The 26,637-nt window shown below is 47.0% G+C and overlaps 1 long non-coding RNA gene across 1 annotated transcript; it reads right to left on the bottom strand.

The window, feature by feature from the left end:
* Positions 1-1,765: 1,765 nt before the first annotated feature.
* On the bottom strand, positions 1,766-25,144 carry LOC109457139 (uncharacterized). Its single transcript, XR_012496814.1, has 8 exons — positions 24,870-25,144; positions 22,250-22,399; positions 15,505-15,835; positions 11,806-12,180; positions 11,111-11,321; positions 8,680-9,606; positions 3,314-3,406; positions 1,766-2,230 (listed from the first exon to the last, which is right to left on the bottom strand). It is a non-coding gene; the product is annotated as an uncharacterized LOC109457139 (long non-coding RNA).
* Between the last annotated feature and the right edge of the window lie 1,493 nt (positions 25,145-26,637).

Genomic DNA, 26,637 nt, shown 5'->3' with positions numbered 1-26,637 from the left:
TTTTTTCTCATAGTTAAAATTTTATTCATCTCCTGTTAAATCATGCATGCGATTTACTTGGGGCTATCGCAGAAATTTTTTCAATTTTAAAAATGTAAATTACAAAATACATTATTTATCATGTGCACGTAGCTGACTATGTTTTAGAGTATCACCTGAAGAAACAACAGTAGTTTAGATTCTTTGACATTACACTAGTTTCCGTGTTCTGCCTGTTCCTTTCAAGTCTGTTGGTAGAGCTTTTCTAATCTTGAACAATTTCTGGGGTGACTCTTGCCTGCTGTGGAACTGGTTCTGTTCGGCAATCGCTTTGCACTTTGCTTGGAGTTATTTGTGGCCCTGTGAAGGGGACTGACATCTCACACTTCACTTATTTCAGTGGCACCTAGACCCAGCTTCTCTGCTTTGGCCCCGTGGGTACGGTCTACCTGGAAGGTACATAGCCCCACTCACTCCCCCCTGCCCGCTCTCCCATGGGATGAGTCCATCGTATCCTTCCAGACTGGTGGAACACGCTGCTCCAGGATAAATATCGAATCTGCTCACCCTCTCCCTTTCGGAGTGCTTCTTAATGTGGGTGAATATGGGAGCGGAGTGGTTCCACCAGCGCTTCTCAGGCACAGCTTTGTGCATCTTCTCAAGTTGCTACATGTGTATGTTTTGTCTCTGCAAAGGTAAAACCTGAGTGCCCGCCAATTTCTCTGCAGGAGGAGTGCAGCGACCTTCAGTGCTGCCAGAAGTATTTGGCATGTCATTGAAAAAGCAGGAGGCACAGCAGACTTAGCCAACTGCGCCTCTCTGCCCCTCACCTGACTGGGAGCTCAGGTGGGAACTGGACTAGGACTGCCCTGGTCTTTTCCCTCTGGGCCTGGGATGTGGGGCCGTGACCGGAGGGAGAACCTCCTGCCTGTGACTACAGTGGGAGAGCTAACAGATAAATGCTGAAAATAATATTCTGGGGTGAGGGCCAAGGTCAGGGCCAGCAAGTGTGTCCAAACCATGTCATAAATTAAAGTAACTATTGGAAAACGGGGAGCTGAGTTACGGAGCCAGAATGAGTGCTGCTGGGCCACAGAGTGAGCCAAGAACTAGGGAAGGGAGGAAGAGTGACAGGCCCAAGTGTCAAAGGTCAGGCAGGCCGGTTAGGCGTTTCTGCTGCAGGCTGGTGGGCCAGGAGTGTTCCAGGTCTGCAGACACGGTAGGCGAAAGCATGCTTGCTCACTTCCTGGATCATTCCATCTGCTCCAGGGAGCCCCCAAGTGAATGCTAATTTGAAGCTCTTCACAGATGGGCAGGAAATTCTACTCTTTCGTTACTCTAATCCCAAACAAGCTATGATACACACAGAGCCAATTTCAGGTTTAATCATGTTACCTCTATCCAAACAGAAGTCAATCCCCATTTTCGTAGCCCTGCAGAGCCTCAAGAGTGCCTGTGCCTTTCCTGCAGAGAAAGACGCTGCAGCCGCGATACAATCAGACACCGAATCGGGCAGATGAGTTTGTCATTGTTTACTCGCTGTGTGCTTGTGTGGAGGGGTCAGGCAGGGTGCTGTTCTGGGACAGTTTCCATGCTTTATCTAACTATCCATACACTTCCTCCTCAACCCTCCTCTTCCTGTGGGGACATTTTCATGTCCAATGGCATAAGATTCCAGAGGAAATGGGAGCCCTTTAGGATGATCTAAATCCACATCCAATTGCAAGGCCAGGCTTTCTGTTACCAATTCAATCATAGCACATAAAACTAACCACATACTCCTCAAAAAATTGGTTTTCAAATCCAAGCATAACCGCTTCTACAATGCTGTTGACCTGCTAACTACTTTTCTCATATAAAGGCAAAACTAGAGTGGTCCTGCTACTCAGACACAACCTTGTTTAATTCTTTAAAAAGCATTTCTGACAGAAAAAAATCTAACACATATAGCTATCCGGGAGTTGACACACATTAGTAACTCTGACCATTTGGTGATGGAGTTATTCTTTCTAGGTAATTTGGGTTTGAAATGCTGACGCAGCCCCTTGTCCACCAGTTCAGGGCAAGGGCCTCTGCTCTGCTCTCTGTTCCACGCCCCGCCCCCTCCCTCAGCACCTGAACTGTGGAATTGGGTGGAGACCCACCTTGGCTGCAGAGATGGAGACATCCAGATGGCCCATGAGTAATCCAGAGGCGGTTGTAATTTTCATTCTCTAGGCTTGCTAATGGGACTGTTAAGAAGTTTAGGACTCTGGAGGACAAGAAAAAGACCTTTTTATTAAACAGCCTTCTTTACTCACAGCCTCACTGCCCATTGAGTAAAAACTGATCACTTTTGTAAAATGTCAATTTTCTCTGGTAGGAAACCCACTGAGGACTATACTCCTTTCTTTGTATTTGTAGGTGCTAAAAAAATATATATATATATATTTTTCTCCTACCTTCTAAGTTCTTCTAGCTGGGCTAATGATCTAATGAACAGAGACAGATTCATAGGAGAAAATCAAAATTTTAATACATGCACACAGGGAATTCACATATGCCTGAAAATTCCAGAGACAGTGAGGTAATATTGGGTATATATGACAGTTTGGACGAAGGAGAAAAGGGGAAGATGGGGTCTTAGATTTCAGAAGTGAGAACAGGAGGTTATAAGCAGTCAAGGAAGCTGAAACACACCTGGCAGGCAAACTCTTTTTTAGCAAAGCTAACAGGCCCCTGCCTGAAGCCCTATTTGCCAGACTTAATTCAAATCTGGCTGCTCAGGAGAACAGCCTAAGTTTCCCTTCCTGGAGCAGCCTTTCTATCTGAATCTCTTGGGCAGGAAGGGGGCGGGGGGAAGGTTCTTTCTGAGTCTTGTTTCTCAATAACCAGCTTAAAACGAGCACCCCAAAGGCAATGTCAGGATGGTTAAACTTGGGTTACGTTCACACCCAAGGATTTATATGTGCAATCTCTCTTAACATTAATTCTCTTTCTATCAAAATTTGAGTATATCACTAAAAATGGTTGAAAACACAAGATTCTCTCCATCCAGTGACCAGAAAAAAGGATTAACTGCTATGTCCTCTTTTAGGATATTGCTATGCCCTCTCAGGTTAAAATAAGCCTTAGGGGGGAAGTGACTCCCAGGCTTGTCCTTTTCAGGTGAGAATCTTGAAGAGATGAGGAGGTAAGAGCACCTAAAACAAGGGGAGGTGAAATGGTGCCTGGGCCACATGGCTGCCAGGAGGTGTGTAATTCAGGCTCTCAGCTCTCGCTCCACGCACAAGAACTCAGGGAATGGTGAGGCCGAAAAGGAACACCCACGGAGCCATGGATAGGGGAGTCATACCATATTCTCGCTGGAGGCTGGTCGAGACACAAAAGCAAACATCCGCCAGTACCCCAATGAGGGGTCCTCCTGCACCCCAGTCTTGCTGGTGGCCTGATGAGACACAGGAAGTAGTATCAACATGATCTGCAATCTACATCCGCTTGCTGACCCCACTTGCTAGCCGCAATCCGCCGCCCGCTTTTCCGCCAACCAACCAACCCCCTTGCCAGCCCAGCCACGGCAGTTATATCAGTGGCCAATGACTAACCGATAACAGCTGATGGCCAGCCAGCCACAGCGGATGGCCATCTGATTACAGCTGACGACCATCTACTACCCAATCCAGCACCTTTCCACACGAGGCCGAGAGCCTGGAAATTGCTCTCTGGGACTCTGTCCCCCCAGGGTGATACCACAATCACCAGGGATATCTCCAATGCGCCCAGGCTTCAGATGCCCTGTGATTGGAATGAACACCCACTGCGGGATCCAGAGATGAGGAAGAAGAGTTTGCCTGATGGATGATCAAGAGTTTATTGCAATGTTCTTTTCACAGGCAGAGCAGCTGCCAAGAGATAGGGAGCCAAGGAAATTTCTTGCAGTGCCGAGCACACCACCGCGATTGGTTCTAGTCCTTTTATTAAACGCCCTGCGTTCTAGTCCCTTTTCCACCACCAAATGGCTGTGTGACTTTGGGCTTGGCACTCCTTCCCCTTCCCCTGCCTTCACAACAGACGAATTCAATTACGGGTATATTTTCTTTAACTTCTCTTCCAGTTCCAACATTCTATACTTACAGTAACCCACAACAGCAAGAATGTTAAGGTTGTTAGGTGAGCAATGAATTCTCAAATGTGAGTTAAAGAATGGATTCCTATGGTGCTGTAAACATGGCACTGGTGTTTTATGTTAAGTGACCTCTAGGAATATCCTGAGATAGAGCCTTAATAACAAGCCAATAAATCCCAGACAGCAAGGGAAATGTCCTATTATATGAACAGACTAGCAATTAGGGGAATTGAATGATTTTTGTCTTAATTAGGAGAGCAATAATTTATTAAGCACCTGCTATACCAGACGTCGTGTGTTAAACTGTTTACATCCATTCCCTCATGTCATCTTCGAAACAATCCTGTGACATTTCTACCCATTTTACAGATGAAGAAACTGAGTCTCCGAGAGAATAAGTAAACTTACCCATATCACTCAGCTCAGACGCAAGGCCACATCTCTCTGATCTAATACTAGTAATCTTCTTAAATACTCTATTGCTCGTTTATTAGGAAATGACAGAAACCTCTACTAGAAATACTGCCTTAAGTGTAGGAACTTTGGTTTGATCACAGATCATCTCTTGTGCTTAGAACAGGACCTGCACAAAGTTGGTTCTCATTGAAAATTTGTCAAATGAAAAGTAACCACCCCCAAGCTGACAAGGCCGCTGTCTTCTTGGTGTTATCGTCTACAGAACAGTGGTGTCAGGAGAATTTTCTGAGATGATAGAAATGTCTGTTGCCTGCATTGTCCAGTTGGTAATGTCGTGTGGGTACTGAGCCCTGGAAATGTGGCTAGTGAGGCTGAAGAGCTCAATTGTTGTATTATTTAATTTTAATGAATTTAATTTTCAATAGCCACAACTGACTAATGGTGACCATATTGCACAGTGTGAGACTAGGGTAAAACAAGGATAAAATGTCTGACGTACAGTAAGAATCTGGATTTCCCAACGAGAAAACAGCGACTCTTGGGATTCAGAATCCTGCCCCATGACTGATGAACGGGAAGGGATAAAACCATGATTGACTCCTGAGTTTTTCCTGCTACCACCCAAACTCATACTTTCTCCAGCACCTTCCTGTACAACATTACAGAAAACAGGAATCAAGAATCTTGGGCTACAGAAGCCCCAAAACACGTGCGAATGGGAGCACCAAGCGACCGTTTCCAGGCTTCGCACAGAGAACTCGATCTTCCTTCAGAAATGGGAATCCGTTGTTTTTCGTCAAAAGTTCAGCAAACAAAATACATCACAAACGGAATTTGCATCCCAGCACTGGTACCTGTGTCTTCCCAGTACAGTGGGCATTTTAACAGTTCATGTCCACTGTGCCTGGGTGGTCAAAATAAAAGAGCAGTGGTAATAGTGGCAGGGATGGTGATGCACGAGGGTGAGTGATTTGTGCGGGTATCCTGACTGCCCTTGTGCTAAACAGTATTTCACAGCCTGTCCATTGTCACCTCCCAAAGGAGCCTTTTCAGACGTCTTCTCCTGGTTGCCTTCTCCCAGGGAGCTCCCGTACCACAGATCTGCTGTTGATCTACTTATGTACTGTGTGTGTAATTGTTCTTTATGCATAAAAAGAATGCTATTTTTTTCACCAAGAACGAATTTTCATCACCTTGCAGGGGTAAGGGGTCATAGCACCTTGGTTAAGAATGTTCTAGAATGGATTAACTCTTTTTGCAATGAAGGGAGGCAAAGTGGAAAAGGCATGGGTTCCAGTCAGGCAGGCTCTAATTTGAGTCCTGGCTCTGCCTCTTACGCAAATGATTATTACTTAATCTCTTTAAGCGTCTGTTTTGCTTTTCTGTAAAATGGGGATAAAAATAGTCACAACCCCCAGGGTTGTTGTGAGGGTTACACAAGGTTATGATATTCATTAAGAGCCGTTATGCAAGGTTATAAATATTCATTAAGAACCCAAAGCAAAAAAAAAAAAAAAGAACCCATGGCATGCAATAGGTGCTCTCTAAATGTTGGCTAGTTGTATTCTTTTTATTCACATGAAAGCATCTGGCAATGCAGTTGACTTTCAAACCTCTGGTTTCCTGGAGGATGCTGTTGGGCTTTCCAAGGTCTTGCACCAGCTGCTTGTCTCAGGGCAAAGGTTCCTAAGAAGTCACTGCTGAGAAAGACGCAGGGTGTCTTGCTCATCCAGCTCAAGTCAAATCTTCCCAACACTTATCAAGGCCCGTCTGAGCTGATGAGACTGAAATCACAGGCCGCGTTTGCCAAATATAAAATATGCACAGGAACACCGTCTTAATTAGATGTGCATGTCTCTGAAGATATAAATAAAATGCTTCTTTTTTTGATATGTCTAATTTAATAGCCTAATAACGGGGGAATGTTGCTGAAATATAATTCAGGGGGTGAGGGAGAAATTAATAAACTCAAATATTTAAAGCTCAACAGCAATTAACAACCCATTTAGAACAAATTTCCAGATTTTAATGTTATGTATCCCTTATCCAACCAGGACTAAGCCTGGGGTTCATCATTATTCACTTGCAGACCTAACAGGATGCTCTGCCCTGTGCCTGGGAGGCACTTTCAAATTCCATTGTGCATGAAGCCCCATGGGCCCAGGGTGGAAATTCAGAAATCCCAACCGAAGTGCCACAGTCTCCATGGTCCCCACTTTCCCTGTTCACTATTTTTGCTTTTCTCAGTTCCTTAGGAACTTGGATTTTCATTTTTGAGCTGCCTGTTTAGCTACACACATTCACCCCTACAAGGGATCAGAATACTTTATTCTTAAGGGTCCCCAGGAATCAAACAGTGTCTACACCAATGACCTCTGGTCGTCAAGGGCAAACCCTGGGTTCAGGGCTCCTTCGTGCGCATGTGGAGGGGATATGAAAGTGAGTCTCCAGCCTGTGCACTGAGAAATCCTCCTGGCGTGGAAGCCTGTGGGGGGGGGGGTGGGGCTCAGAACCACTGGACCTGTCCCCACTGGTACGTGTGTCCGAAGGGACAGCTGGGGGGGTGGGAGGGAAGGTCTGGCGCTGGGGAAGGAGGGAGGGCATGTCGTGAACATGTCGTGGAGACGCTTCCTGAAAGATGCTCAACCAGTGGGGGTGGGGGCGGGCGCCGGAAGCATCAGGATCAGAGACAGAAGAGCCAAACGAGGGTAATTTCTTTTACAATAATTTTTTACGTATGGACCCAGTAGGAGAAAACTGCGAAGAAAGGGAGTGGAGCATGAAGGGCCACACCGTGCAGGACAAATGGAGAACGTACAGGGTTAGCCTCTTGTGTGAGCAGAGGTTCAAGACGAGGAGGCCTTGAGACAATCGCTCATTGCAAGGGCCCCACCTTCTGCAGGAGAACCCACCACTGGCCCAGTGAACCCCTGGAACCCTCTTTGAGAGCCGCTCTAGTTTGACAGAGAGAAGGAAAGCTGGGTTACAGAGACAGAAAGGAAGAGACAGAAAAGAACTTTGATAAGTGATCAAGGGTCGGACTGCCTTGGTTTTCAAGGCGTATTGGCCAGCTTCCACCCTTGGTCCTTGGTAAGGCCTGACTGTGTTTCTGCTCTTGGGCATTATTTATCTAAAGAACAAATTCCTCTGTTTTCTGCTGAGATTCATTTGTGTTGTGATAATGACCAAGGACAGCTATGGACATGGATGACAACGCCACAATGTTGGAAAAGGCAGTGGACCAAAGATGAGTTAAATTCATCAACATGAGATTCCCTAGACCATGTAGGAGATTTCTCCACCCAGAAACTGTGGGAAAGGAAGGGAACAGGACCACCTGCATGCTGGATGAGAGTGAGTACAACAGGGGAACAGCCGGGGCTGCCTGGAGCATGGTGTCGCACTTTGGGGTCACCTCCCAGAATCAGAGGGCCAGCCGGCCGGCCACAGTCCCTGAGATGACAGGCTCTCCGTTTAAGGCAATGGGCTCGTTTCCTGGGGCTGCCATAACACACACCACACCCTGGTGGTTTAAAACTACAGAAATCTAGTCTCTCACAGTTCTGGGGTGCAGAAGTCCAAAGTCAAGGTGCCTGCAGGGCTGGGCTCCCTTCAGAGGCTCTAACAGAGATCCCGTTCCTGGCCTCTTGCAGCTTCTGGGGACTGCAGGCGCCCGTGGCTGTGGCTCTGTCAATCCATTCTCTGCCTCGTCCTCACCTGGCCTTCTCTCCTCTGGCTCTCCTCTGTATGTCTCTTATAAGGACAGCTAGCTGTCCCTGGATTTGGGGCCCACCCTGGCAATCTAGGACGATCTCATCTCAAGATCGGTAATTTAATTGCATTTGCAAAGACCCTTTTTCCAAATAAAGTTACAGTCACCGGATCTGTGGTGAGGATGTGGATGTATCTATTGGGTGGGGGGGCTGCTGCAACTCACCCCCCGTGGCAGACAGCGGATGGGAGCACTCATCCTGGGACATGGAGCGCAGGTACCTTTCCTGTTACATCGTATCGAATGCTTGTTCCTTTTCTTTTACTTAAACTTCTTCTTGCTACGTAATGGACAGTTTATTTCTAGGGGAGGATTTTGTGCCAGTCAATTGGGCAGCTCGGGGGAGAGAGACACCCAGGCTTCTCAGTGGGAATTTGAGCCCAAAGATAAGCTAAGATAAGGGCACCTGGAGCAGTCAGACCGTAGGTTTCGTTTGTCCCGTTTTAACACGGAAGCTTGAGGCATGATGTTTCCTTTGGGGAAGCGGGGCGAGGAGGAGACGAGACCACCCACTGGTACTCGGCAGAGCTGGTGGTGCTGAGGCTGGAGGGGTCCCCCTCAGTGAGGTAGGCCCACGGCAGTTCCAGGTGGCAGACCAAGGCTTTGACAGGTGAGAGGGGCCAAAGGTAAATGAGTGGATTATAACAAGCAGATGGAGTGGGGGATCCAGGAAGGGTACATTACATTTTTTCTATTAGATAAACTTCTGTTTTTTCCAAACAACCTTAAGTGATAAAAGGACATCTGACAGCTGTTAGGGTAGCTCTGAGAATTTATAGAAGAACCGAACAATCCACTTCCGGAACCAACACAGCAGCCAGAGCAGATTCTGTCATTGACATTTTCTGGGGCTCCCTCATGATGTACTGTGCTCCAATAACATCCACTTTCAAGTTTCAGGTTCTTGAGGGAGACTGTGGCCCCAATCAAGTGTGACAACAATCAGCCATGGTGTGGGCCTGGTGGCTGTGAGCTGGAGAAGTCACCCCAGTTGGGTCTGTGACAGGTGGGCAGGGGGTGGCCAAAGGGTACAGGGCCCGGTGGCTGGACAGGGGTTGGGTGGGCCAGAGAGCAGGAACCAAAAAGCAGCCTTGGCAGTGCCCTGGCACGGAGCAGCACATCTCAAACCTTGTTGTCTGCAGACCTCTTCGTACTTTTAAAAACTGAGTATCCCAGAGAGACCTAGGTGGGCTCTGTCTATCAATATTGGCTTTATTAGGAATTAAACCTGAGACGTGTTTAAGACACAAGCGCATATACAAGCATGCTGTTGGTTGTCAGAGCCATGATGGCACCACACCCCGAAGCCTCTGGAAGACTCCGCCATATACACCTAAGAGAGAGAAAGAGAGAAGGTCAGCGATGTCCTACTCTTCTGAAGTTAGTTCTGACCTTGGAGACCCTCTGGAAGTGCCTTAGAGTCCCGCGGGGTCCAGACCACGCTCTGGGAACCCCGCTCAGCAGTTCAGAACGTGTGCTCCAGAGCCAGACTGTCACATGTGGGACGTGGCTCTGCCACGCTGCTTTGGCAAGCTCTCACCCACACAGGGCCTCTACGTCCTTGTCTGAGCATGGGTGACAGTGGTGCCTGCTGTAGGGCTGTGGGCAGGAGAGAAGGGTGCCCAGCACTGGCATGCAGTCACCTGTTGTCACTCTGATGAGGCCCAGCGCTCCATGGGAGGGAGAGCTGGACACAAGGCCCAGGCGTCGGGTCCCGGGTCCCAGGGGCAGGACAGGGGCCTAAGGACTGGCCTTGGGACCCAGGCTCAACTTTGGGGCCTCTGGCTCTGTGAGGGGGTCTAATGCTAAGTTCCCCCACTGGGAGGAGGCTCAGCCCTGGCCCAGGAGCCCGAGTGAACTGGGCAAGGGGGGGGCATGTGCGTGCAGCCTCAATGGGTCCCGCTCCAAGGAGCAGGTGCAGCAGGAGGCCACGGAGATGAGATGTGGGCTGATAGCTCAGCAAAGACAGTTCTCCAAGAAACATCTTTTTCATGGTGTGCATGACTTGTATTTCTGAGACACATTATTTCTCTGCATCGATCAATGAAAATGTGAATTGGGCCAATTTATGAATATTTCATATATGACAAATCTAAGTTTTTTAATGCTCAAAAATGATTTAAAAGTCCTTCCATAAGACTCAGCCTCCTGAATCCTTCTCCGAGCGTCAGTTGGGCTGTAGCCCAGCCCTCAAGGCAGGTGCTGCCATGGCCTGTGCCAGCCTCACCTCAGCCTCTCCCTCCAGGTCCAGCTCCCCCAGGGACATGGGACTCCACTTTCTTCCCACGAGAACCAGACACCTGGCTCGCCCATCAGGGATTCCTCTGAAGCTGAGGGCTGTAGGACAGACCAACTGACAGAGCCAGTGGGAGAAGCGGGCTGGGGAGGTGACATGGAAGAGCTCATGCACACACGTGACACGAAAGACACACACTCGGGTCACATGACCTGCCCTGGAAAACTGCCCAGCGATTAGACTGTGTGACGTTTGAACAATCACCACGGTAAAGTGAGGATGGAAAAGCAATCTCTACGGGGTCAGTCCATCTCCCCACACCACACGGGGATGCACTGCCTGGGGCCCCCTGCTTTGGCGCCATCCCCCGTCCTGGGCCCACGACGCCCACTCCCGCCCCTGCTCCCAGCTGTCCTCCCTCCAATGGGACAACTTTCAGTTTGGGGCCTTCACTGTCCCTGTCGATCGTTCATGAGCAGCAGCTCCCAGGGTGCCCAGGGGGCAGCACCTCGTCTCACTTCTCTGCCTCGCGCCTTGGGTTTCCTAACCAGTTACGCTCCCCAGTTTCTACCACAGCTCCAGACGGGAGCCACGGGCTCACCTCTCACGATCACGGGCGGAGACCATCTGTTCAACGTCTTAGCTGACAGGTGAGGACACGCGTGGGAGAAGCTGTAGATTCGCTCACAACATTTCAGGAAACAGGGAAGACAGTTCAGAGCCTGTGACCACATGACCACATGCCAAGGTGTGGGGCACGAGGCTCCCCTCTCTCTCCTCTCTCTTCACGCGCCTTTTTTTCAGCCTTGGCCCTTTGGGCAGATACACAAGATCCATTTCTAGTTTTGTAAAACGCTTTGTAACCCCAGAGAGAAGAGCCTTACCTAAGTAAACAGGTATGTAAACATTGGAAAAGACTTTAACAGTATTTATACTCTTTAACACAAGCTGGCTTCCCTTGGCTGTTCTCGAAGTTGCATTCCTGTTACTACGCACTGAAGGGTTCTCTGAAGCCTAAGATGCCAGCCGATAAGGGATTCAGGAGGTTAGGGACTCTTGAAGGCCAAAGAATTCTCAGCATGCAAAGGAATGAAGTTATGAAAGTGGAAAATGAAACTCGCTGCTGTTAAATGCCATGGTGCCCCCCCACCCCCCAAGCCCATAGCTGTGCTATGTCTGGTGTGCAGGAGCCAGCCAGGACTAGCTGACGTCCCACCATTGTGTGACCACCTAGCAGGAAGGCTTACCCTACTTCTGAGAGCCTAGGAGCTCTTCTCACCAGGTGATAATTCTCACCTGGGCCAGAGCAGTGAAGTCATCTTCTTTGGGTCACACAGCTAATGAGGGGCAGAGCCAAAGCTCATAGGAGGTCTGGTGTCTCGGTTCAGTGTTCTTCCTACTGATGGACCCTGCTCCTCTGCCTCAGGTGGACAGTTCAAAATTAGCTGTGACTTTGAGTCTCAGGAGACCACATCATGAATCAGTCTGTTGGCGACATGGGTTTTGCTGAACTGGATTTTGTCTGCTGCAGCCCTGTGTGACAGGGACTCAGTATTCACATCTGCTCTTGTCACCCCTTGTTCAGAACCTTCAGGGCTTGCCCTGCCCATCCAGCTTCTCATCCTGGTTCCACATGAGGGTGGGTCTTCCTGAAGCACTGAGTTGAAACTTCTAGGAGGAAAAGATCACTTTATTTATTATTTTCACTTTAATTATGGAAAGAAGCAAAATTTACTTGACTTTTTAAGATAACACAGATACTTTGAACCTTTCGGGCTATTGCTGCCCTATAAGGCATACTGAGTTTAGTTTCCTCACACAGGAAACTAAACTTTGCTCCTTCCCCCGGGATATTTCGAGGGAAGGAGCACAGAGGCAGGGCCAACATCAGCTGTGATGGCCTCAGGGTCCTTCGCGATTTGGCCCCTCCCTGCACCTCCAGACCCCTCCCCCACCTCATGAAGGGTGAAAAGCCACCCTGAATCACCCGGCTTGTCCCAGACACACTGCTGCTTGTTCAGGGGGTCTCAACCTGGCACTATGAAGGTTTGGGGCTGGATGCTTCATTCTTGTGGGGGGCTGTCCGTACACTGTAGCAGCATATTGCACTAGAGGCCAGCAGCACCTCCATCCAAGCCCTGACCATCAAAAATGTCACCAGACTTTGGCAAATGTCCCCTGGGAAGCAAAAGAACACGTGGTCTGTAACCAGCTTCGATGGTAATGGACTTCTCAACGTGCGTCTGTCCAGCAAACTACTCTTCTTTCACGCTCAACTCACATGTCATCTCTGCCTTAAAACTTCTGTAGCTGCCCTGGCAGGGAAGCAGTCCTGTCTCTGCTGGTCCCAAGCCTTACAGATTTACCCCCCACTTGGTGGTGCTTCTGTGGCACTGTAATTGTTTGTTTGTTCCCCATCCTCCACAAGGAGACTGTGAACTCCTAGAGGTCAAGGCTTTATACCTCCAAATCCATATTCTTAAATCCTGAGTACTTAGTACAATGTCTGACCCATAGAAGACGTGAGAGAAATGTTCACTGGACAATCTGCCATTCTAGGCTGGTAATTTCTGGTGATGACTCCTTAGGAAAGCATCACAGTTATCCTGTCATCTAAGGTCACCTGTGAAGCTCAGCCGTTGGCATAATCTTAGCATCACGACATCACTTGATACTTGCTTGGAAAATAACTTTGCCAAAGGAATAACCCAGATTTTATTCATCGTCATAGTAATAATAGTAGTAATATTAGTATTAGAGCAATGATAGCAGCTGCTGCCACGTGAGTGTCTTTTCTGTATTCTATTGGCTGTTCTCATTCTAATTGCTAACCCTTATAACATTTCTGTGAGGTGCGTCTTATTACTCCCATTTTACAGGTGGGGAGACTGAGGCTCTGAGAGTTTAATTCGCAAACTCAGCTTCCTGGTGGCACTGGGATAATATCCAAGGCAGTTTGACGCCAACCCCCAATCACTGCCCTGTCTTTGGTTTGCAGATTTTTATTCTTAAGGGTGATTCTCAAACAGTGGTCACTTGAAATTGGAATGGTCTCAGTGTACCAGATGAATGGGTGACTGAAACCCAGCTGCAACCTGTGTGACTTCTTATCACTGCAGTGACCTCGAATTCCATAAACATTTGGAGAAAATCACTTTGATGCTGCATTTGCATACCCAAGTATTGGGGGATGGGTTGTGTAATCACATTATGTGGAACTGTGAAGAGGGAACATCACTTAAACAGCTTACAAATTACTTTGAAGATGCACGTTAAAATCTAAGGAACCCATCGCCTCCAAGATCTTTACAAAAAGTAAGTGCTAATTGATTATGACAGTTTTGTCTTCGTGACTGGCACCATTCTCCATTTTCACTTCGTTAATATCACAGCTCGAACACCACCTTCTCCTCCATCCTCTCCCAGCCACATTCATACTTTACTATAACAACAGATGGAATTTATGCACAACTGGCTTTTCCCTCTCTTCCCATAGTTGATCAAAAGGAACAGCCTGAAAAAAAAACAACCCTGGAATTTGCTGAAATTCTGATTTCTTTCAGCAGTTTTGTAGATTTTATAACTTATTTTTTATGAACCATGCAAGGTCTCTGGTCCCCAGCATCTGTTTGTTGCATCTGGGGAAAAAGATAAATTCCCCCTTTTATGCTACTGAACCAAATTTAAGAGCCAGACAAACAAACAGGTCTTAATAGAAGAGGACAGCGGCACAGCCCCCTGCCCCGTGCTGCCTAGCCTCTCTCCCGTCTCCGTGTGGACAGGAGGGGAGGACAGGGACGTGCCTTCTAGCTCGAGGCCTGCCAGCTTAAGGAGGAAGCCTGGACCTGCAGATCAGGCTATGAGTTGGTGCTACTCCCAGACAGGGGCCCTGGGACGGGTGCTCATGAGCACACGCTTTCGGGAGGCTGCTGTGTACACGTAAAACATACCCTGCATATCATTTACAATTTCTCAGACTTAAAGAATTGTGCCTGGTCACCCAGAGACGTGATTATACACCACAGAACTTCATTATAATAATGGCCCTGGTACTCCAACTTCTTTAAAGCCTCAGCTGTTCGATTGAGCCTCTTCAGCTCCATAACTGTTTATAAGATTAATAGACTCTGATGCATAATTGAGTCTCCCACCGGGAGAAGAAAAGAGAAAGCATCTAATCCTGGCCCTTGCAGATGTAACACTCCCATAATGAGAGGTCTGCACACACGGACGCGGGAAGGTGTGGGAGACTATGGAGGTGGGTGGCGGAGTTGCCCTGACAAGGTGGTCTGGGAGGGTCCTCGGGCACTCTCCTCTCAGAGGCTTGACTGGACACTGTGAAAAATAGATTTGGTTGCAGAGCCCCTGGGACGGGGGCCAGCTTTGCAGCAGGGAGCAAAGCCTGGGCTGGGAAGTGAAGACGAGCAGGACAGGGCCCCAGCAAGGAAAGAAGTGGAAGGAAAGGGAAGTGGATCCACAGAGGACCGGCCTTATGGCCTTCCAGTTGGGGTCAGTGGAGCCCAGGGGGAGAATGACGCTTTGGGCTCCTCATTCCCTTTCTGGGATCACAGGATCTGCAGATGGACCCCCTCCTGGAGGACAGAGGACACCTGCTTTCAAAGCAAATGAAAGCTGGAAAGGATGGCAGGGCAGGTTTTCCTGAGCACAGAGGAACTCAGGACCGGGGCGTTCCCGGTGGGGCTCTGGTGAGTCAGCAAAGGCCTCCTGAAGGAGCTGAAGGTCAAAGGAAATGAAGGTGTTGAGTGAGAGGACCGGGAGGAAGTGGCCATGACGCGGGGGGAAGGGCAGCAGCCAGGCACGGAGGCAGGAGAACTGACTCGTCAGGGCTGGGAAGGAGATCTGCCTGGACCAAGACCAGCCAGGACGGAAACACCCAGGACACCTGGTCACTGTGTCAGATCAGCACTCAAAGTCCTACATTTCCATCTGACACGCCCAGGAGGTCACTGGTAGACAAGTCACCGAGTCCCTTACCATGACTTGAATAAAGGAAGGAGGTCTCAGGAGCAGATGGAAACAGGAAGCAAGCTTATTTTACACGGCTCTCCTTGTCTAGCTGTGCCTCTTCTCTTAGGTTATTTTAGTGTTCCAGAAAGTTGCCACGTGGCTTGCAGTCTTACTGAAAACAAAAACAGAGCAGGCAGGAGAGGAGATGGAAATGGAGAGAGGGCCCTATTTTCTACTCTGGGGTGCTGAGGGTCTCACACGTAAAGGAACTCATCTGTTTGAGAGAAGTCTGGATTGCGCTTTCATTCATCGATTTCTGCTTCTCTCTCTTCCACACAATCTGCTTCTTCCCAGGCTCCTGGAAGACCCAAAGCAGATTGCAAAGATAAGTCTTATCTCTGCCTCTGTTTTCCTCTTAATTGACCACCAAATGACCCCAGAGTGAAGAAGGAAGGTCAGGCCCATAGTCGGGAGCCATAATTCACACATTGGTATGGTAAGAACCTGGTGCAGAGGAATAAAGCCTCATCACGGACTCCTAGCTTCCATCATTATTTAGATGTGTGTTCATCTCTAGGAGACACGGCATGCTTCTAAAAGTGCATTTTGCATCATGGCATAAAGACGCCCCTCCCTGCCAGTGTACATTTAATCCTTCCTGTCATTTTCAGGGATAAAAGAAGCAGGGCTGAGAACTCTCAGTATCAGTTTATTGACTTATAAGAACTATCAACCTTTTGCAGAGATGGAAAAAAAGCACACTCAATACAACACACTCTGGTTGTATTGGGGCCTGCTAGGTGCTAACTTGACAAGGCAAGGAGATAAAAGTTCGGCTCCAGCCTCTGTCAACCTCACCGGATCGGAATGCGGGTACTTAACATAGGAGTCAAACCATTCCGGGGCACTAGATTGCTTTCCACTCGTAGGTCTACTAAATAAATAGAAAAGTAATTAACAGTGCACTATGGCACATGTATCAGCTGGAATTTCATTAGAGCAGAACTGGGTGAATCGAGACGTAATTGTGTGTCCCACCGTCTAATGAAGCTCTCGTGCTGGCTTTCTCTCTGCTTCTCCTCAAGAAGAGAAATTTCCAAATTTCCTATTATAGCTTCACTTTGACCAAGGGAAAAAGAAAAAAGAAAAGAAAAATCTCAAATGCCTGAGATTAGTCCAAAAATAAAGAATTCTTCTCATCTTTTTCATTTATTTTGGTCTTGAAATCCATGGATGATTATCTCTCTTTTGTTGTATTTTTCCTTTTCTTTGTTTTTTCTCCATTGTTAAATATCTGAATTTTGAAATGCTCACTGAATGTCTTATTATTATTTCCCCCTTCTTTTGGAGAATAATTGGCATTATGACATTTATAACAGTAGGAAGAAATGAAATTTCATAGGAAGGAAATTTATGCTCAGTTGGAAAAAGAAAAGACATTGAAGGCATTTATTTTTAACCAGCTTTTAGAAAATATATCTGAAAGTACTAAGTTCAATTTCACATGTTCAGAATGATATAACCTAATTTTAGCATATTAATTAACAATAAAAGTAGTGTTTTGCCTCTTACAAAGAAACAAAATAATTAGCTTACTGAGGAAATGGGGTCATATGATTTGACTTTGAGAGGGTAATGAATGACACTGAGTCACTTAACAAAAAGGTTTTGCAAAGCAGCTCTGGCTGTAGAGTCTGTTTGGAATTCTTTGTTAGCTACCTACGGCCAACCGGTTTTCTCCATCTCCAAATGTTACCTGTCCTGATCCAGACTGAACGGCACACACTTCAGCAGGGCCGGCGGCACTCCTCAGAAAGAATGCTGAGCTGGAGGGGAGGCAAGCATCTGACGACTTTCAAGGATGAGCTGAGTGTCCACAATGCTCCCTGAGTCAATAAACACTAAGGTGCTTGTTACTCATGGAAGAAATTCCAACATTTTTGCATCGTACCTATTAGGACCTTTGAACTTGCAATATTTTGTCCCACTTCACATAGCTTCATTCCTGTTGAGGGGAGCGGGGAGCTAGTCTTTCAAGTGGTTATTATAAAGCTAAGTGCATAAATATGCATGAGAGGTCATTATTACCACAAGATGATACTTAAAAGGTTCAAGTGTCTCTTACTAAGATTTTTCAACTTGTTTGGTTGACAGTAAATCAAAGTCTCCAGTTTTTCGATGCTGAACTTTGCCTTTGATTGTTCTTTCAAGGTTTGCAAAGAAACTATTTCAGAGCCCTGACTGGCATTCATTCATTCACTTGACAGATAATTAGTGACATTTAATTACCTGTGTCCATTTATGCAGAATGTCATATATAAAGCATTGTCGCCAGATCTCTGAAAGTTGAATCACGGAATTTCTAGATTTTGAGCTGGAACTAAGGCACAGAGAAGCTAAGTAGTGACTTGTCCCACATCATGCTGAGTCATATAGGCAAGACTGGAAATCAGATCTGACCTCTGACTAATGAGCCAGGGCTCTGAAAGACTTGAGAGACCAAAGCACAGAATCAACCGGGAACCATGATAATGAACAGCTGCATTCGACCTATGTCTTCCCTCCAGAACTTGATATTTCAAAGGGGAAATCATATATAGTGTTACCAGAACTTTAAAGGCACTTAAACATGACATTCACATACAGAATTGACTTTAAGTTCAACCTTACGCTTGCAGCAAATTCCCACTTGCAGGAGATAAAATGTTCATCTTTAGGATTAACTATCCATGTAGCCCTACCCTCCTGGGGGAAAAGAGTAAGGTGATGGGAAACAAGATGGAGACAGCAGCCTAGTTCCTCTCATTCTGTGGGTGGGAATCCCACTTAAGTAGTCTGTGGAGTCTGATGACCTTTTTACTCCCAGAGTAACAAAGAAAACGCAGTTTACAAACATAAAGCAGTCCTTTCTGAAATTTTTGCTCACAACCTCTGATTTCCTGGATGAATCTTTGGGAAGTGGAGCAGATGGGTGCCAGGTGACAGAGGCATGCCCTCTTCCTCCGTGTGGTTCATGGTGTGACACGAGCACCAACGACCGTCTTCCACACGAGGCTGTCTCTGAATCCTAAGGTTGGTCTCTTTTGGGGACATGGCAATAAAAGAGAACTGTGTAAAAAGATAGAGGCAAACTCTTTAAAAATCAGGGCTGAACTGACCGAGCATGGACTCCCATCAATAGAGCTCTTTGAGAACGCGTCGCTTTTGCAGTCTTCCTCAGACAGCTTTCCAAGGTTGGAGCTCATGGGTTCTCATTTGTTCTTACCCAAAGCTGACACATTTAAAAATTGTCTTGGCTGGTCACATGGCCACGGAGATAGTGGAAAGAGTGTACACTGTGCAGCCCAGTTTGGGTTTGAATCTCCGCTTCTGCATTTACCAGCTATGGGAACTTGGGCGAGTGACCTAACTCCTCAGTTTCCCCATCTGCTAACTAGAAGTAACCCTCCTCACCTCAGCTCTCAGGATGGTCAGGGTTAGAGGGGTGACACACAGTGGGTCAGGTCCTGGAAGAAGCTCAATCAAGGCCCACGTCCGCCGTCAGCCTTCCAAGTTCTTCCCAAGGGACAAAGTCTTCAGTTGTGTTTGAACGCACCTTGGTCTTCCTCAAATGCCCAATAATCATTTATCTGATTTGTAAATCACTTCTGTGCATCTCTTTATTGTTTTCTTGAATGTTTTGTTTTAATATTTTATTGTTTTATAATTTTAATGTTTATCAAAGCTGCCATTTTTTATAATACATTCTGTTTGTATCATTTTCCTCCCCTTATATTGTGATTTGAGTTTCAAAGGGACATGCCTTTCCTTTTTCTATTCCCTTCCTAATTTAGTCTTTTATCCCCCTTTGCAGCTCAAGCAGTTTGCTTACCTGACCGACTACTAGAAGAGCAAAAGACCCCTAACCCAAGGGCTTCTTTCATTGTAAATTACACTATCTTCTGCAAAACCCAGAAATGCAGTGTCAGGTGGGACCTCAGAGGTGACCACCATCGTCTCTGCAGTAGGCCGCCAGGATAATCGTGCTGGATGAAAATGGAGACCTATGGAGACACAGAAACGCGTCCTGCATAGCCCCTCCTGACTCCTAGGCGTGTTTCTTTAACAAGGTAGATTTCCACCAGGTGGGTTGGGGATTTCTCCAGGATGGTTTGTCACTGTATGCTGACTGCCTCTAATCCTGTTGGGAAATAAGTTCACAGTTCTCTGGGAGCCATGTGTACTTTCTGTTTGCGACCCTGCATTTATCAAAATATTTTGCTCAGAATCTTGGTTCAGGTATTCCAACTTTTCACAAACGACTTGCAAACATGTACACATGCAAATATCATTATCAGATTGACTTAGTCTCACCCTGGACAGATATTTATTTATTCACATTCTACAAATTAAATATTTCTGCATCTGCACAACCCCCATTCCACCATTAGTCCTGAGTTATTCAGCCAACTTTTGCTGAGCTCCCTGGAGGCGCCAGGCTCTGGGCCCCACCCACTCGCCTCTTAGCTTCTGTGCTAATTCTCGACTTTCCGTCTTCCTTCCATCCCTCAGGAGTCCTTTTTGTTACTGTGCTCTGAGGTGCCCACACAGAATATAATATCCCATGACAGGATGTCTTTCCGTGTGCAAACCAAAATAGCACTGGCCTTTGTGCGGCTGTATTCCTTTCTAAACTTGTACTCACATGACGTCTAGTCTCACCTCTCGCACATTTTGGTCACTTTGATGGCACACATTGTGAAGAGCTGTGACAGATCTAAGTTGACATTTGAGCTCCTTTATTTGTTAAGTTTTGAATCCATTCATATTTTTTCTCCTCACCACTATTTTAACTGCGTTCCTGGTGGGAAGTCAGATGCTTGTGTTTTTCAATCCATTTTCCTTCCTCTAACAAAGATGGTAAAGAAATCCCACCTAAGCTTGGCAAAGGGGCTCAAATACATTCTTGGAAAGTAACAGTTTATGTAGTCTCATTTTAAATAACAGAATATCTTCTTTAAAAACATTTAGAGCTGGATGAGAATTGAGAAGTTCCCAGGCCCAATCCCTTTCTTTATGGATTGAAATCAGGGTTCCGAGCAGCCCCGTGACGTGACCGAGCTCCTTTTATTGATTTATCGGGGAGTGTGCTTCTGAGTCAGAATTCGAATCTTGGCCTCCTGACACAATTCAGTGTGTGGGTCTTTCTTTCGAGGTCATCTCTTTATTTGAAAACAATATACTCGTATATATAAAAGAAAGGACAAAAGTCAACTTCCTTCCATTGCCACATCAAATCAAACACATTTCCAGTGCTCTGTGTCACAGACCTGCTATTCAATCCCTGCATACTGAACCTCTGATTAGCAGTATTTCCTTCCTCAGGGAGCCCATCAGCTCGCCCTGGTGTAGTTTCCCTCTGAACCTAACACAGCCGCAGGTCTCTCTTCCCAGCATCCCCGTTAATCTCTTATAATCGTGGCATGTCTGCATTAATTTGTCATTGGCAGCCACGCCTGCTAATGTGGCCTGACGGACTCTGTTTGAAGCCCTCCCTTGATAGAGATTATGTTTTATTTTGGACAACTCTAATTGTTAGAAAGTTCGCCCTCTAATCAAGCAAACTCTGCCGTCCTCTTGCTGTCCTCACAGGGCCCGTTTTGCTCTAAGCCCTTCCAATGGACTTGACTTGCAGGCAAGCAGCCCTCTGGGACTGAACCCGAGGGAGACTTTTATCCTCAGGAATGTTCCTGGGCCTCCTCCTGCTCATTCATCTCCACTGTCCTGACTGCTCCACTTTGGTTCCTCATCCTGTTTTGCACTGAAGCTTGGTCATGAGCGGCCCAGTTGGACTGCCATCTCAGCCTCTTCCTGGACCTTTCTCTGGGATATGGCCTCGCGCCTGGCCCTCCAGTCTCCAGGATTTTTACTGTGCTGGATGCGCTGACCCCAAGGCAGGACGGCGTGGGGTAGGTGGCTGGCTCCACCCTTGTTCAGCCCCGTCGGTTTGGGAATGTTCCTGAGACTCCAGGTCCTAGTTCTGTCCTCTGGAGTGGCACAGGGTACATCTAATCCCTGCTAGTATTTTAGGAGTGTGACCCTATCCCTGCCGCATGGCTCTGCCCCCTCTCCTGTGCATTCTTTTGAAGGATGGATATAAATGCTGGCACCTGTAGAGTTGGTGTCTGACCTGTACATAGACCAGAGTACATTTTCCTGCCTCAGCTGGAATATTCTACTTTGATTGGTGCCGATTCTCTTCATCGATTTTATTTGTTAGCACGGCTGTACCCTGAGCTTGTGGTCAACGAAATCCATCCATCCATCTCTTTCCCCTTCCTACAAACTACTGCCAAGCCTGATCTCTGTTATTCTCTACTTACATCACTTACTCATTTGCAAGCTCTTGTGTACCTTGTTAATTCATATTTTTACTTGCATTTATTATTCTAGCCTACTGATACCTTTTTGACTCACGATTCCTTTGTGTTCTTTCATATTTCCTCCAAGTTTTCATTGTGCAGTTGTTTAACATGCAAATACTTTGTGCATCAAAAGCATAGATAAAAGTGTTTAGTGGGGTGTGGGTTCACAATTCTGAGACAGCTTTATGAGTACAAATAAGTAAATGGATAGTGGATGGTAGGAGCCGGGTTTCTTACAGTTGGGAGAGGGAAGTTACAGAACACAAGGGAGGAGGCTACTAAGTCAGGCCATACTTAGCTTAGTATAGATGCAGGTAGATGGCTACACAAATAAGTATAGATGTGTGTGTGTGAATTAGTGGACATACCTGTATTTCCTGCCTTCGTCTGCTAGGAGGACCCAGAAGCACGGACACTCCAGTAGCATTGAACACATCCAGGGCCCACATCTTGGCTTCTAAATGCAATTCTCCAATAAAAGGGGCCAGGGTTTCTTGAAGAAATGGCTCATTCTAGGACTGAGTCAGGAAAAATACAAGATGAGGCTGGAGGAAAAAGCGAGGAAGTGCTCAAATAACATAAGGACGGGTGTAGACCTGTCAGAGGGACACAAGAGCCAACTTGAAGATGCTCTCAATGGCCAAAGCTATAATGATTGGAGCAAAAAAATAAATAATGTAGTACTGTCTTATAACTCAAAGTGTAAAATAAACCTACACGAGTCCATATTGACATGAATAAATACATAAATAGAAGCGAAAGGACAAGTATTTCTTACAGAGGAATCCCAAATAATTTACATAGATACTTCCCTTCCCCAACCATCTGCCCTTGACAGACTGCTTTTGGTGACTTCTTCCAAAGAATAGAGTATGGGAGGGGGAGGAAGTACCTTTATACCAAACAAACCAGTTAAACACGACTTTGGTCAGGTGATCAAGGTTAATGTCATTGTAGATATGTCATGTAGATATGTCATGTACCCTTGATATGAAGTGAGGAGAATGAGACTTTGTCTCTGGTTTTCCCCACCAAAGCCCATTAACTGTAGTCTAGTCATGAGAAAAACATCAGAAAAAAACAAAATTGAGGGCCAGTCTACAAAGTAACTGACCAATAGTCCTCAAAGCTGACAAGCCACCAAAAACAAGGCAAGACTGAAAAACTGTGACATAGCAGAGACCAAGGAAGAAACGTGATGAGATGATACCGTCTTTGCAACTTTTCTGTATATCTGAGATTATTCTTCCCCACAAATTATTGAAAAATAAAAATAAAAGAAAGGGAAATACATGACATTTAAAATAGTGTTCGGTAGACAAGAACAATAAATTTGTCATATTCTACCAGTGACCTCTCGCCAGTTGGTATCAGTGTAATAATCACGATTTTTCTACTGAATCAGACCGACCACAGGTGTCCCTCCTGGTGGGCTAGGTGGCACCAGGCTGGACTTGTCCCAGTGGCTGAAGCAGGGTCTTTAGCGCCAATGTCTTTCCCATCACAGCACATGGGTGTATCTAGTTCCAGAACCTTGCACTTCCAAGGCTGTTGTGCTCCTCTATGCTTCCCAGACCACGTCCAGACATTACTACTTTTTTCTTTCTTTTCTTTTTTTGTAGAAAATGTCTACTTAGAAACCCACTAGTATTTAAAGCTAAACATATGTAAGTCCAAAGTCCACATTAAGTTTCCCTCATGCTGTAATCTTTCCGTTTTTCAACGATCTTATTCCGATCATCCTCATAGTTACTAACTGGCGGGTTTTCTTTAATTTTTCCATCCTTTGTCTCTGAGATTCAGCCCATCTCTGACCTGCCAAGGAGGCTGCTTTCTGCTGCTGCTTTCTGCTACTGCTCTCTGCCTCCATTCACGCAGTGGGTGGGGGCTCCAATCCCCCGCTTCCAGACAGGTTCCTCCACCGCCTGCCCTCCCCCCACCCCAACCTGCATTTACAGAACTTCCCGACTAAGGGACCATTTTCCATGGAAACCTCAGTGTCTGTCATTTCCTCTGAAATGAAACTTGCAACTCTTAATTATGCGCTTTGCAGCCCTCCACCACGTGTTTCTTCCACCTAAGACACAGATGAAGTACCAGCTAGCTTCTGCATCAGGCCTCAGACTCGCCCCATGGCTGGGACTTGGCTGCCCTCTCCCCACAGCTTGTCCCCTGCAGTGTGTTCTCCCTGGCGGGTCACCTGCCTCCCTTCTGGACACCAACCCACATTCCTCCCACACCTCATCACATGCCTTTACGAAGCTTTTGAGTCAAGTTCCCTTCAGGACTCCGAGTCACTCCAGCTATTTCTGCCACTCCCTGACATTCATGAACAGCTATGGAATATATACATGCATCCTTCTGTGTCTGTAATTCTTGTTCTGGACTTGACGTGAATGTTAGCACTTTGGGTTCATAAGCATATAAGCTCTGTGTCTTTAAGAACTTCTTATATTGTTTGTATGCATGGAGTTTGGTAAAGTGCTGTTGGAACAACTTTCTTCCCTATCCGTTGTTTGAACACAGGTGTTTGAACAATGACACACAATGTTAGTTTGCTCAGTTTGTTTTTCTTTACATGAGTAATGATTTGAAGCCTGGCCCTCCTCTGGCAGGACCCCTCAGCTCACGTTTTAGGGGGCTTGTCCCCACGGGCTTCTGTCGCACTGCCTCAGCCGAGGGTCTGACCCACCAGCCTAAGAGTCACCCAAATCAGTCTGAACTAACTGTACGAGTAGAGACCCCTAAGACCCCTCGTGGGAGGCTTGGCGGAGGACGTTGAAGCATGGTGTGGACACTGGGCCCTGCCTGATCGAGGCGTTCCGTGACACTGATCAGAAATGCTTTTAAGTTTCCCCAGCACAATCTGTGCTTGGGAAACCCAAGCCCCACTTCAAAAAACTGCTCTTCTACAGATGGAAGCTTTAGAAGAACATTCTCATAGCATTTCCCGTTCTTCTGTGACAGTCAGCCCGTCGTCGTACTTACCAAGCTCCACCAACCCCAGTAAATATCTGTTCTCTGGGACACACAGAAGGCCGTTTTCTGAGTCCAGCACTTCTTCTTACTTCAGTGCTGCTACGGATATCCACTGCTCCCATTCGCTGTCTCTCTCTTGGTGTTCTTGTGAAGAGACAGGGTGTTTCCTAACCTCCTGCCGGTGATCTGAGCCTGCTGAGCAGAAGGTCAGGATGGGGGAGGAAACACAGCCACCTTTGGCCTTCACTGAGGTGCTGCCAGGGATGGCCCTGGTGTCGTGTGTGTGCGCGCGTGTGTGTGACTGTGTGAGATTGAGTGTATGTGTGTGACTGTGTGTGCGCATGCATGTGCTGTGTGTGTGTGTGTGTGCGCGCGCGTGTGTTTGTGTATGACTGTGTGTGAGATTGAGTGTATGTGTGTGACTGTGTGTGCGCATGCATGTGCTGTGTGTGTGTGTGTAGCTAACCACCTGCAGGATCAGGAGTGTGGCTGTGGGTGCAGAGTGAGCTGGTGGAGGAGGGAGGCTGATGAGTCTGCAGCTGTCCTTCCCCTCGGCCCCAGCAGGGAACCACCACCTGGGGCTTCCAGGGGTCAGGAATCTGCTCCTCACTCACCAGTGCTTCAGCATTCTCCCTTTTATTTCCAGCAGGGTCACCTAACCACCCAGCAGCCTCAAGGTTCTCGTTTGTAAAATGGTGACAATACCGACTGCAACATGAGCCCTAAGTATGTGGGGACTGGCTGAGACAGAAAATGTGTGGGAAGGGGCTTTTGGGGGTGAAAAGACTTTACTATTATGGAGAGTTTCTGTCCACAGGGTCCTGGGGTGCACGTAGTCTTTTATGCCTCATGTATGCAACGTATATAACTGCAGATAGGGCCTGCCTCTACTTTTCTTTGAAATTAAAGAAATGAGCAGAGAAAGGACAGGGGTTTTAACTTTCTGCTCGCTCAGGCTGTCTTGGTACGTTCCGAGCTCCCGTTCCGTGGCGAGCTGACCTGTGGGCTCCTTGTGGTAGGATATTGCTTTGATCGACCTCGGGATGTCTTGCCTTATTGGCTTTGGATTGATCTATTGATTTAATAACAGTCATTTATCATTGTCACTGGGTCAGGATAAAGCACCGATTTATCTCCAGTTTGGCAAACGTCATCAATAATAGACGTTTTGCTGATTCTGTTGGGTGACTAATTTCCATGGCATAATCACAGGAAACCTACATCACTGTCACAGTTCTGGTCTTTGCACGTAACTGATGACCCCACCTTGTCAGCTGGACCCTCTCCACCTGGGCTCTTTATTATCTGGGAACGGTGATCACCCTAATGTGTCATCTTAGGAATGACTTTGCCAACTGCACCTCGTGGTGGAGAGGTGTGTGGGGCTGGGAGCCTGGATGGTGGACCAGGGGCACAACATGCAGCAGAAGACAGTGCCGGCTGCAGCCCCGGCCTGTAGTACCCGCGTGTAGCACCTTCCACTGCCCTCAGCACCCACTGACTGGCTGAGTAAGCCTCTCCGGAGGCCTGGCCGCATTGTTGAGAAATGAGGTGGAAATGAGGTCATCAGCAAGTGGAGATTCACTTCCTCGGGACATTTGTAGCCAGGCAGGAAATTTTTAAAAAGGTGCACATCCAGCCCAAGTGCCTCTGAAAGCCTTCATGATTTTTATTCTTGCTAATGAAGTACAGGCCACACACCACACACAGATGTGAGCTTGTGCAAAGCAACGCTGATGCACACGTGTGTGCACACAGAAGCCCTGCGGCTCATACT

The sequence above is a fragment of the Rhinolophus sinicus genome, linkage group LG05 (genome assembly GCF_036562045.2).
Source record: "Rhinolophus sinicus isolate RSC01 linkage group LG05, ASM3656204v1, whole genome shotgun sequence".
Lineage (NCBI taxonomy): Eukaryota > Metazoa > Chordata > Mammalia > Chiroptera > Rhinolophidae > Rhinolophus > Rhinolophus sinicus.
Note: the sequence above shows the minus strand (reverse complement) of the source record. Positions and strands in the feature narration are given on the sequence as shown.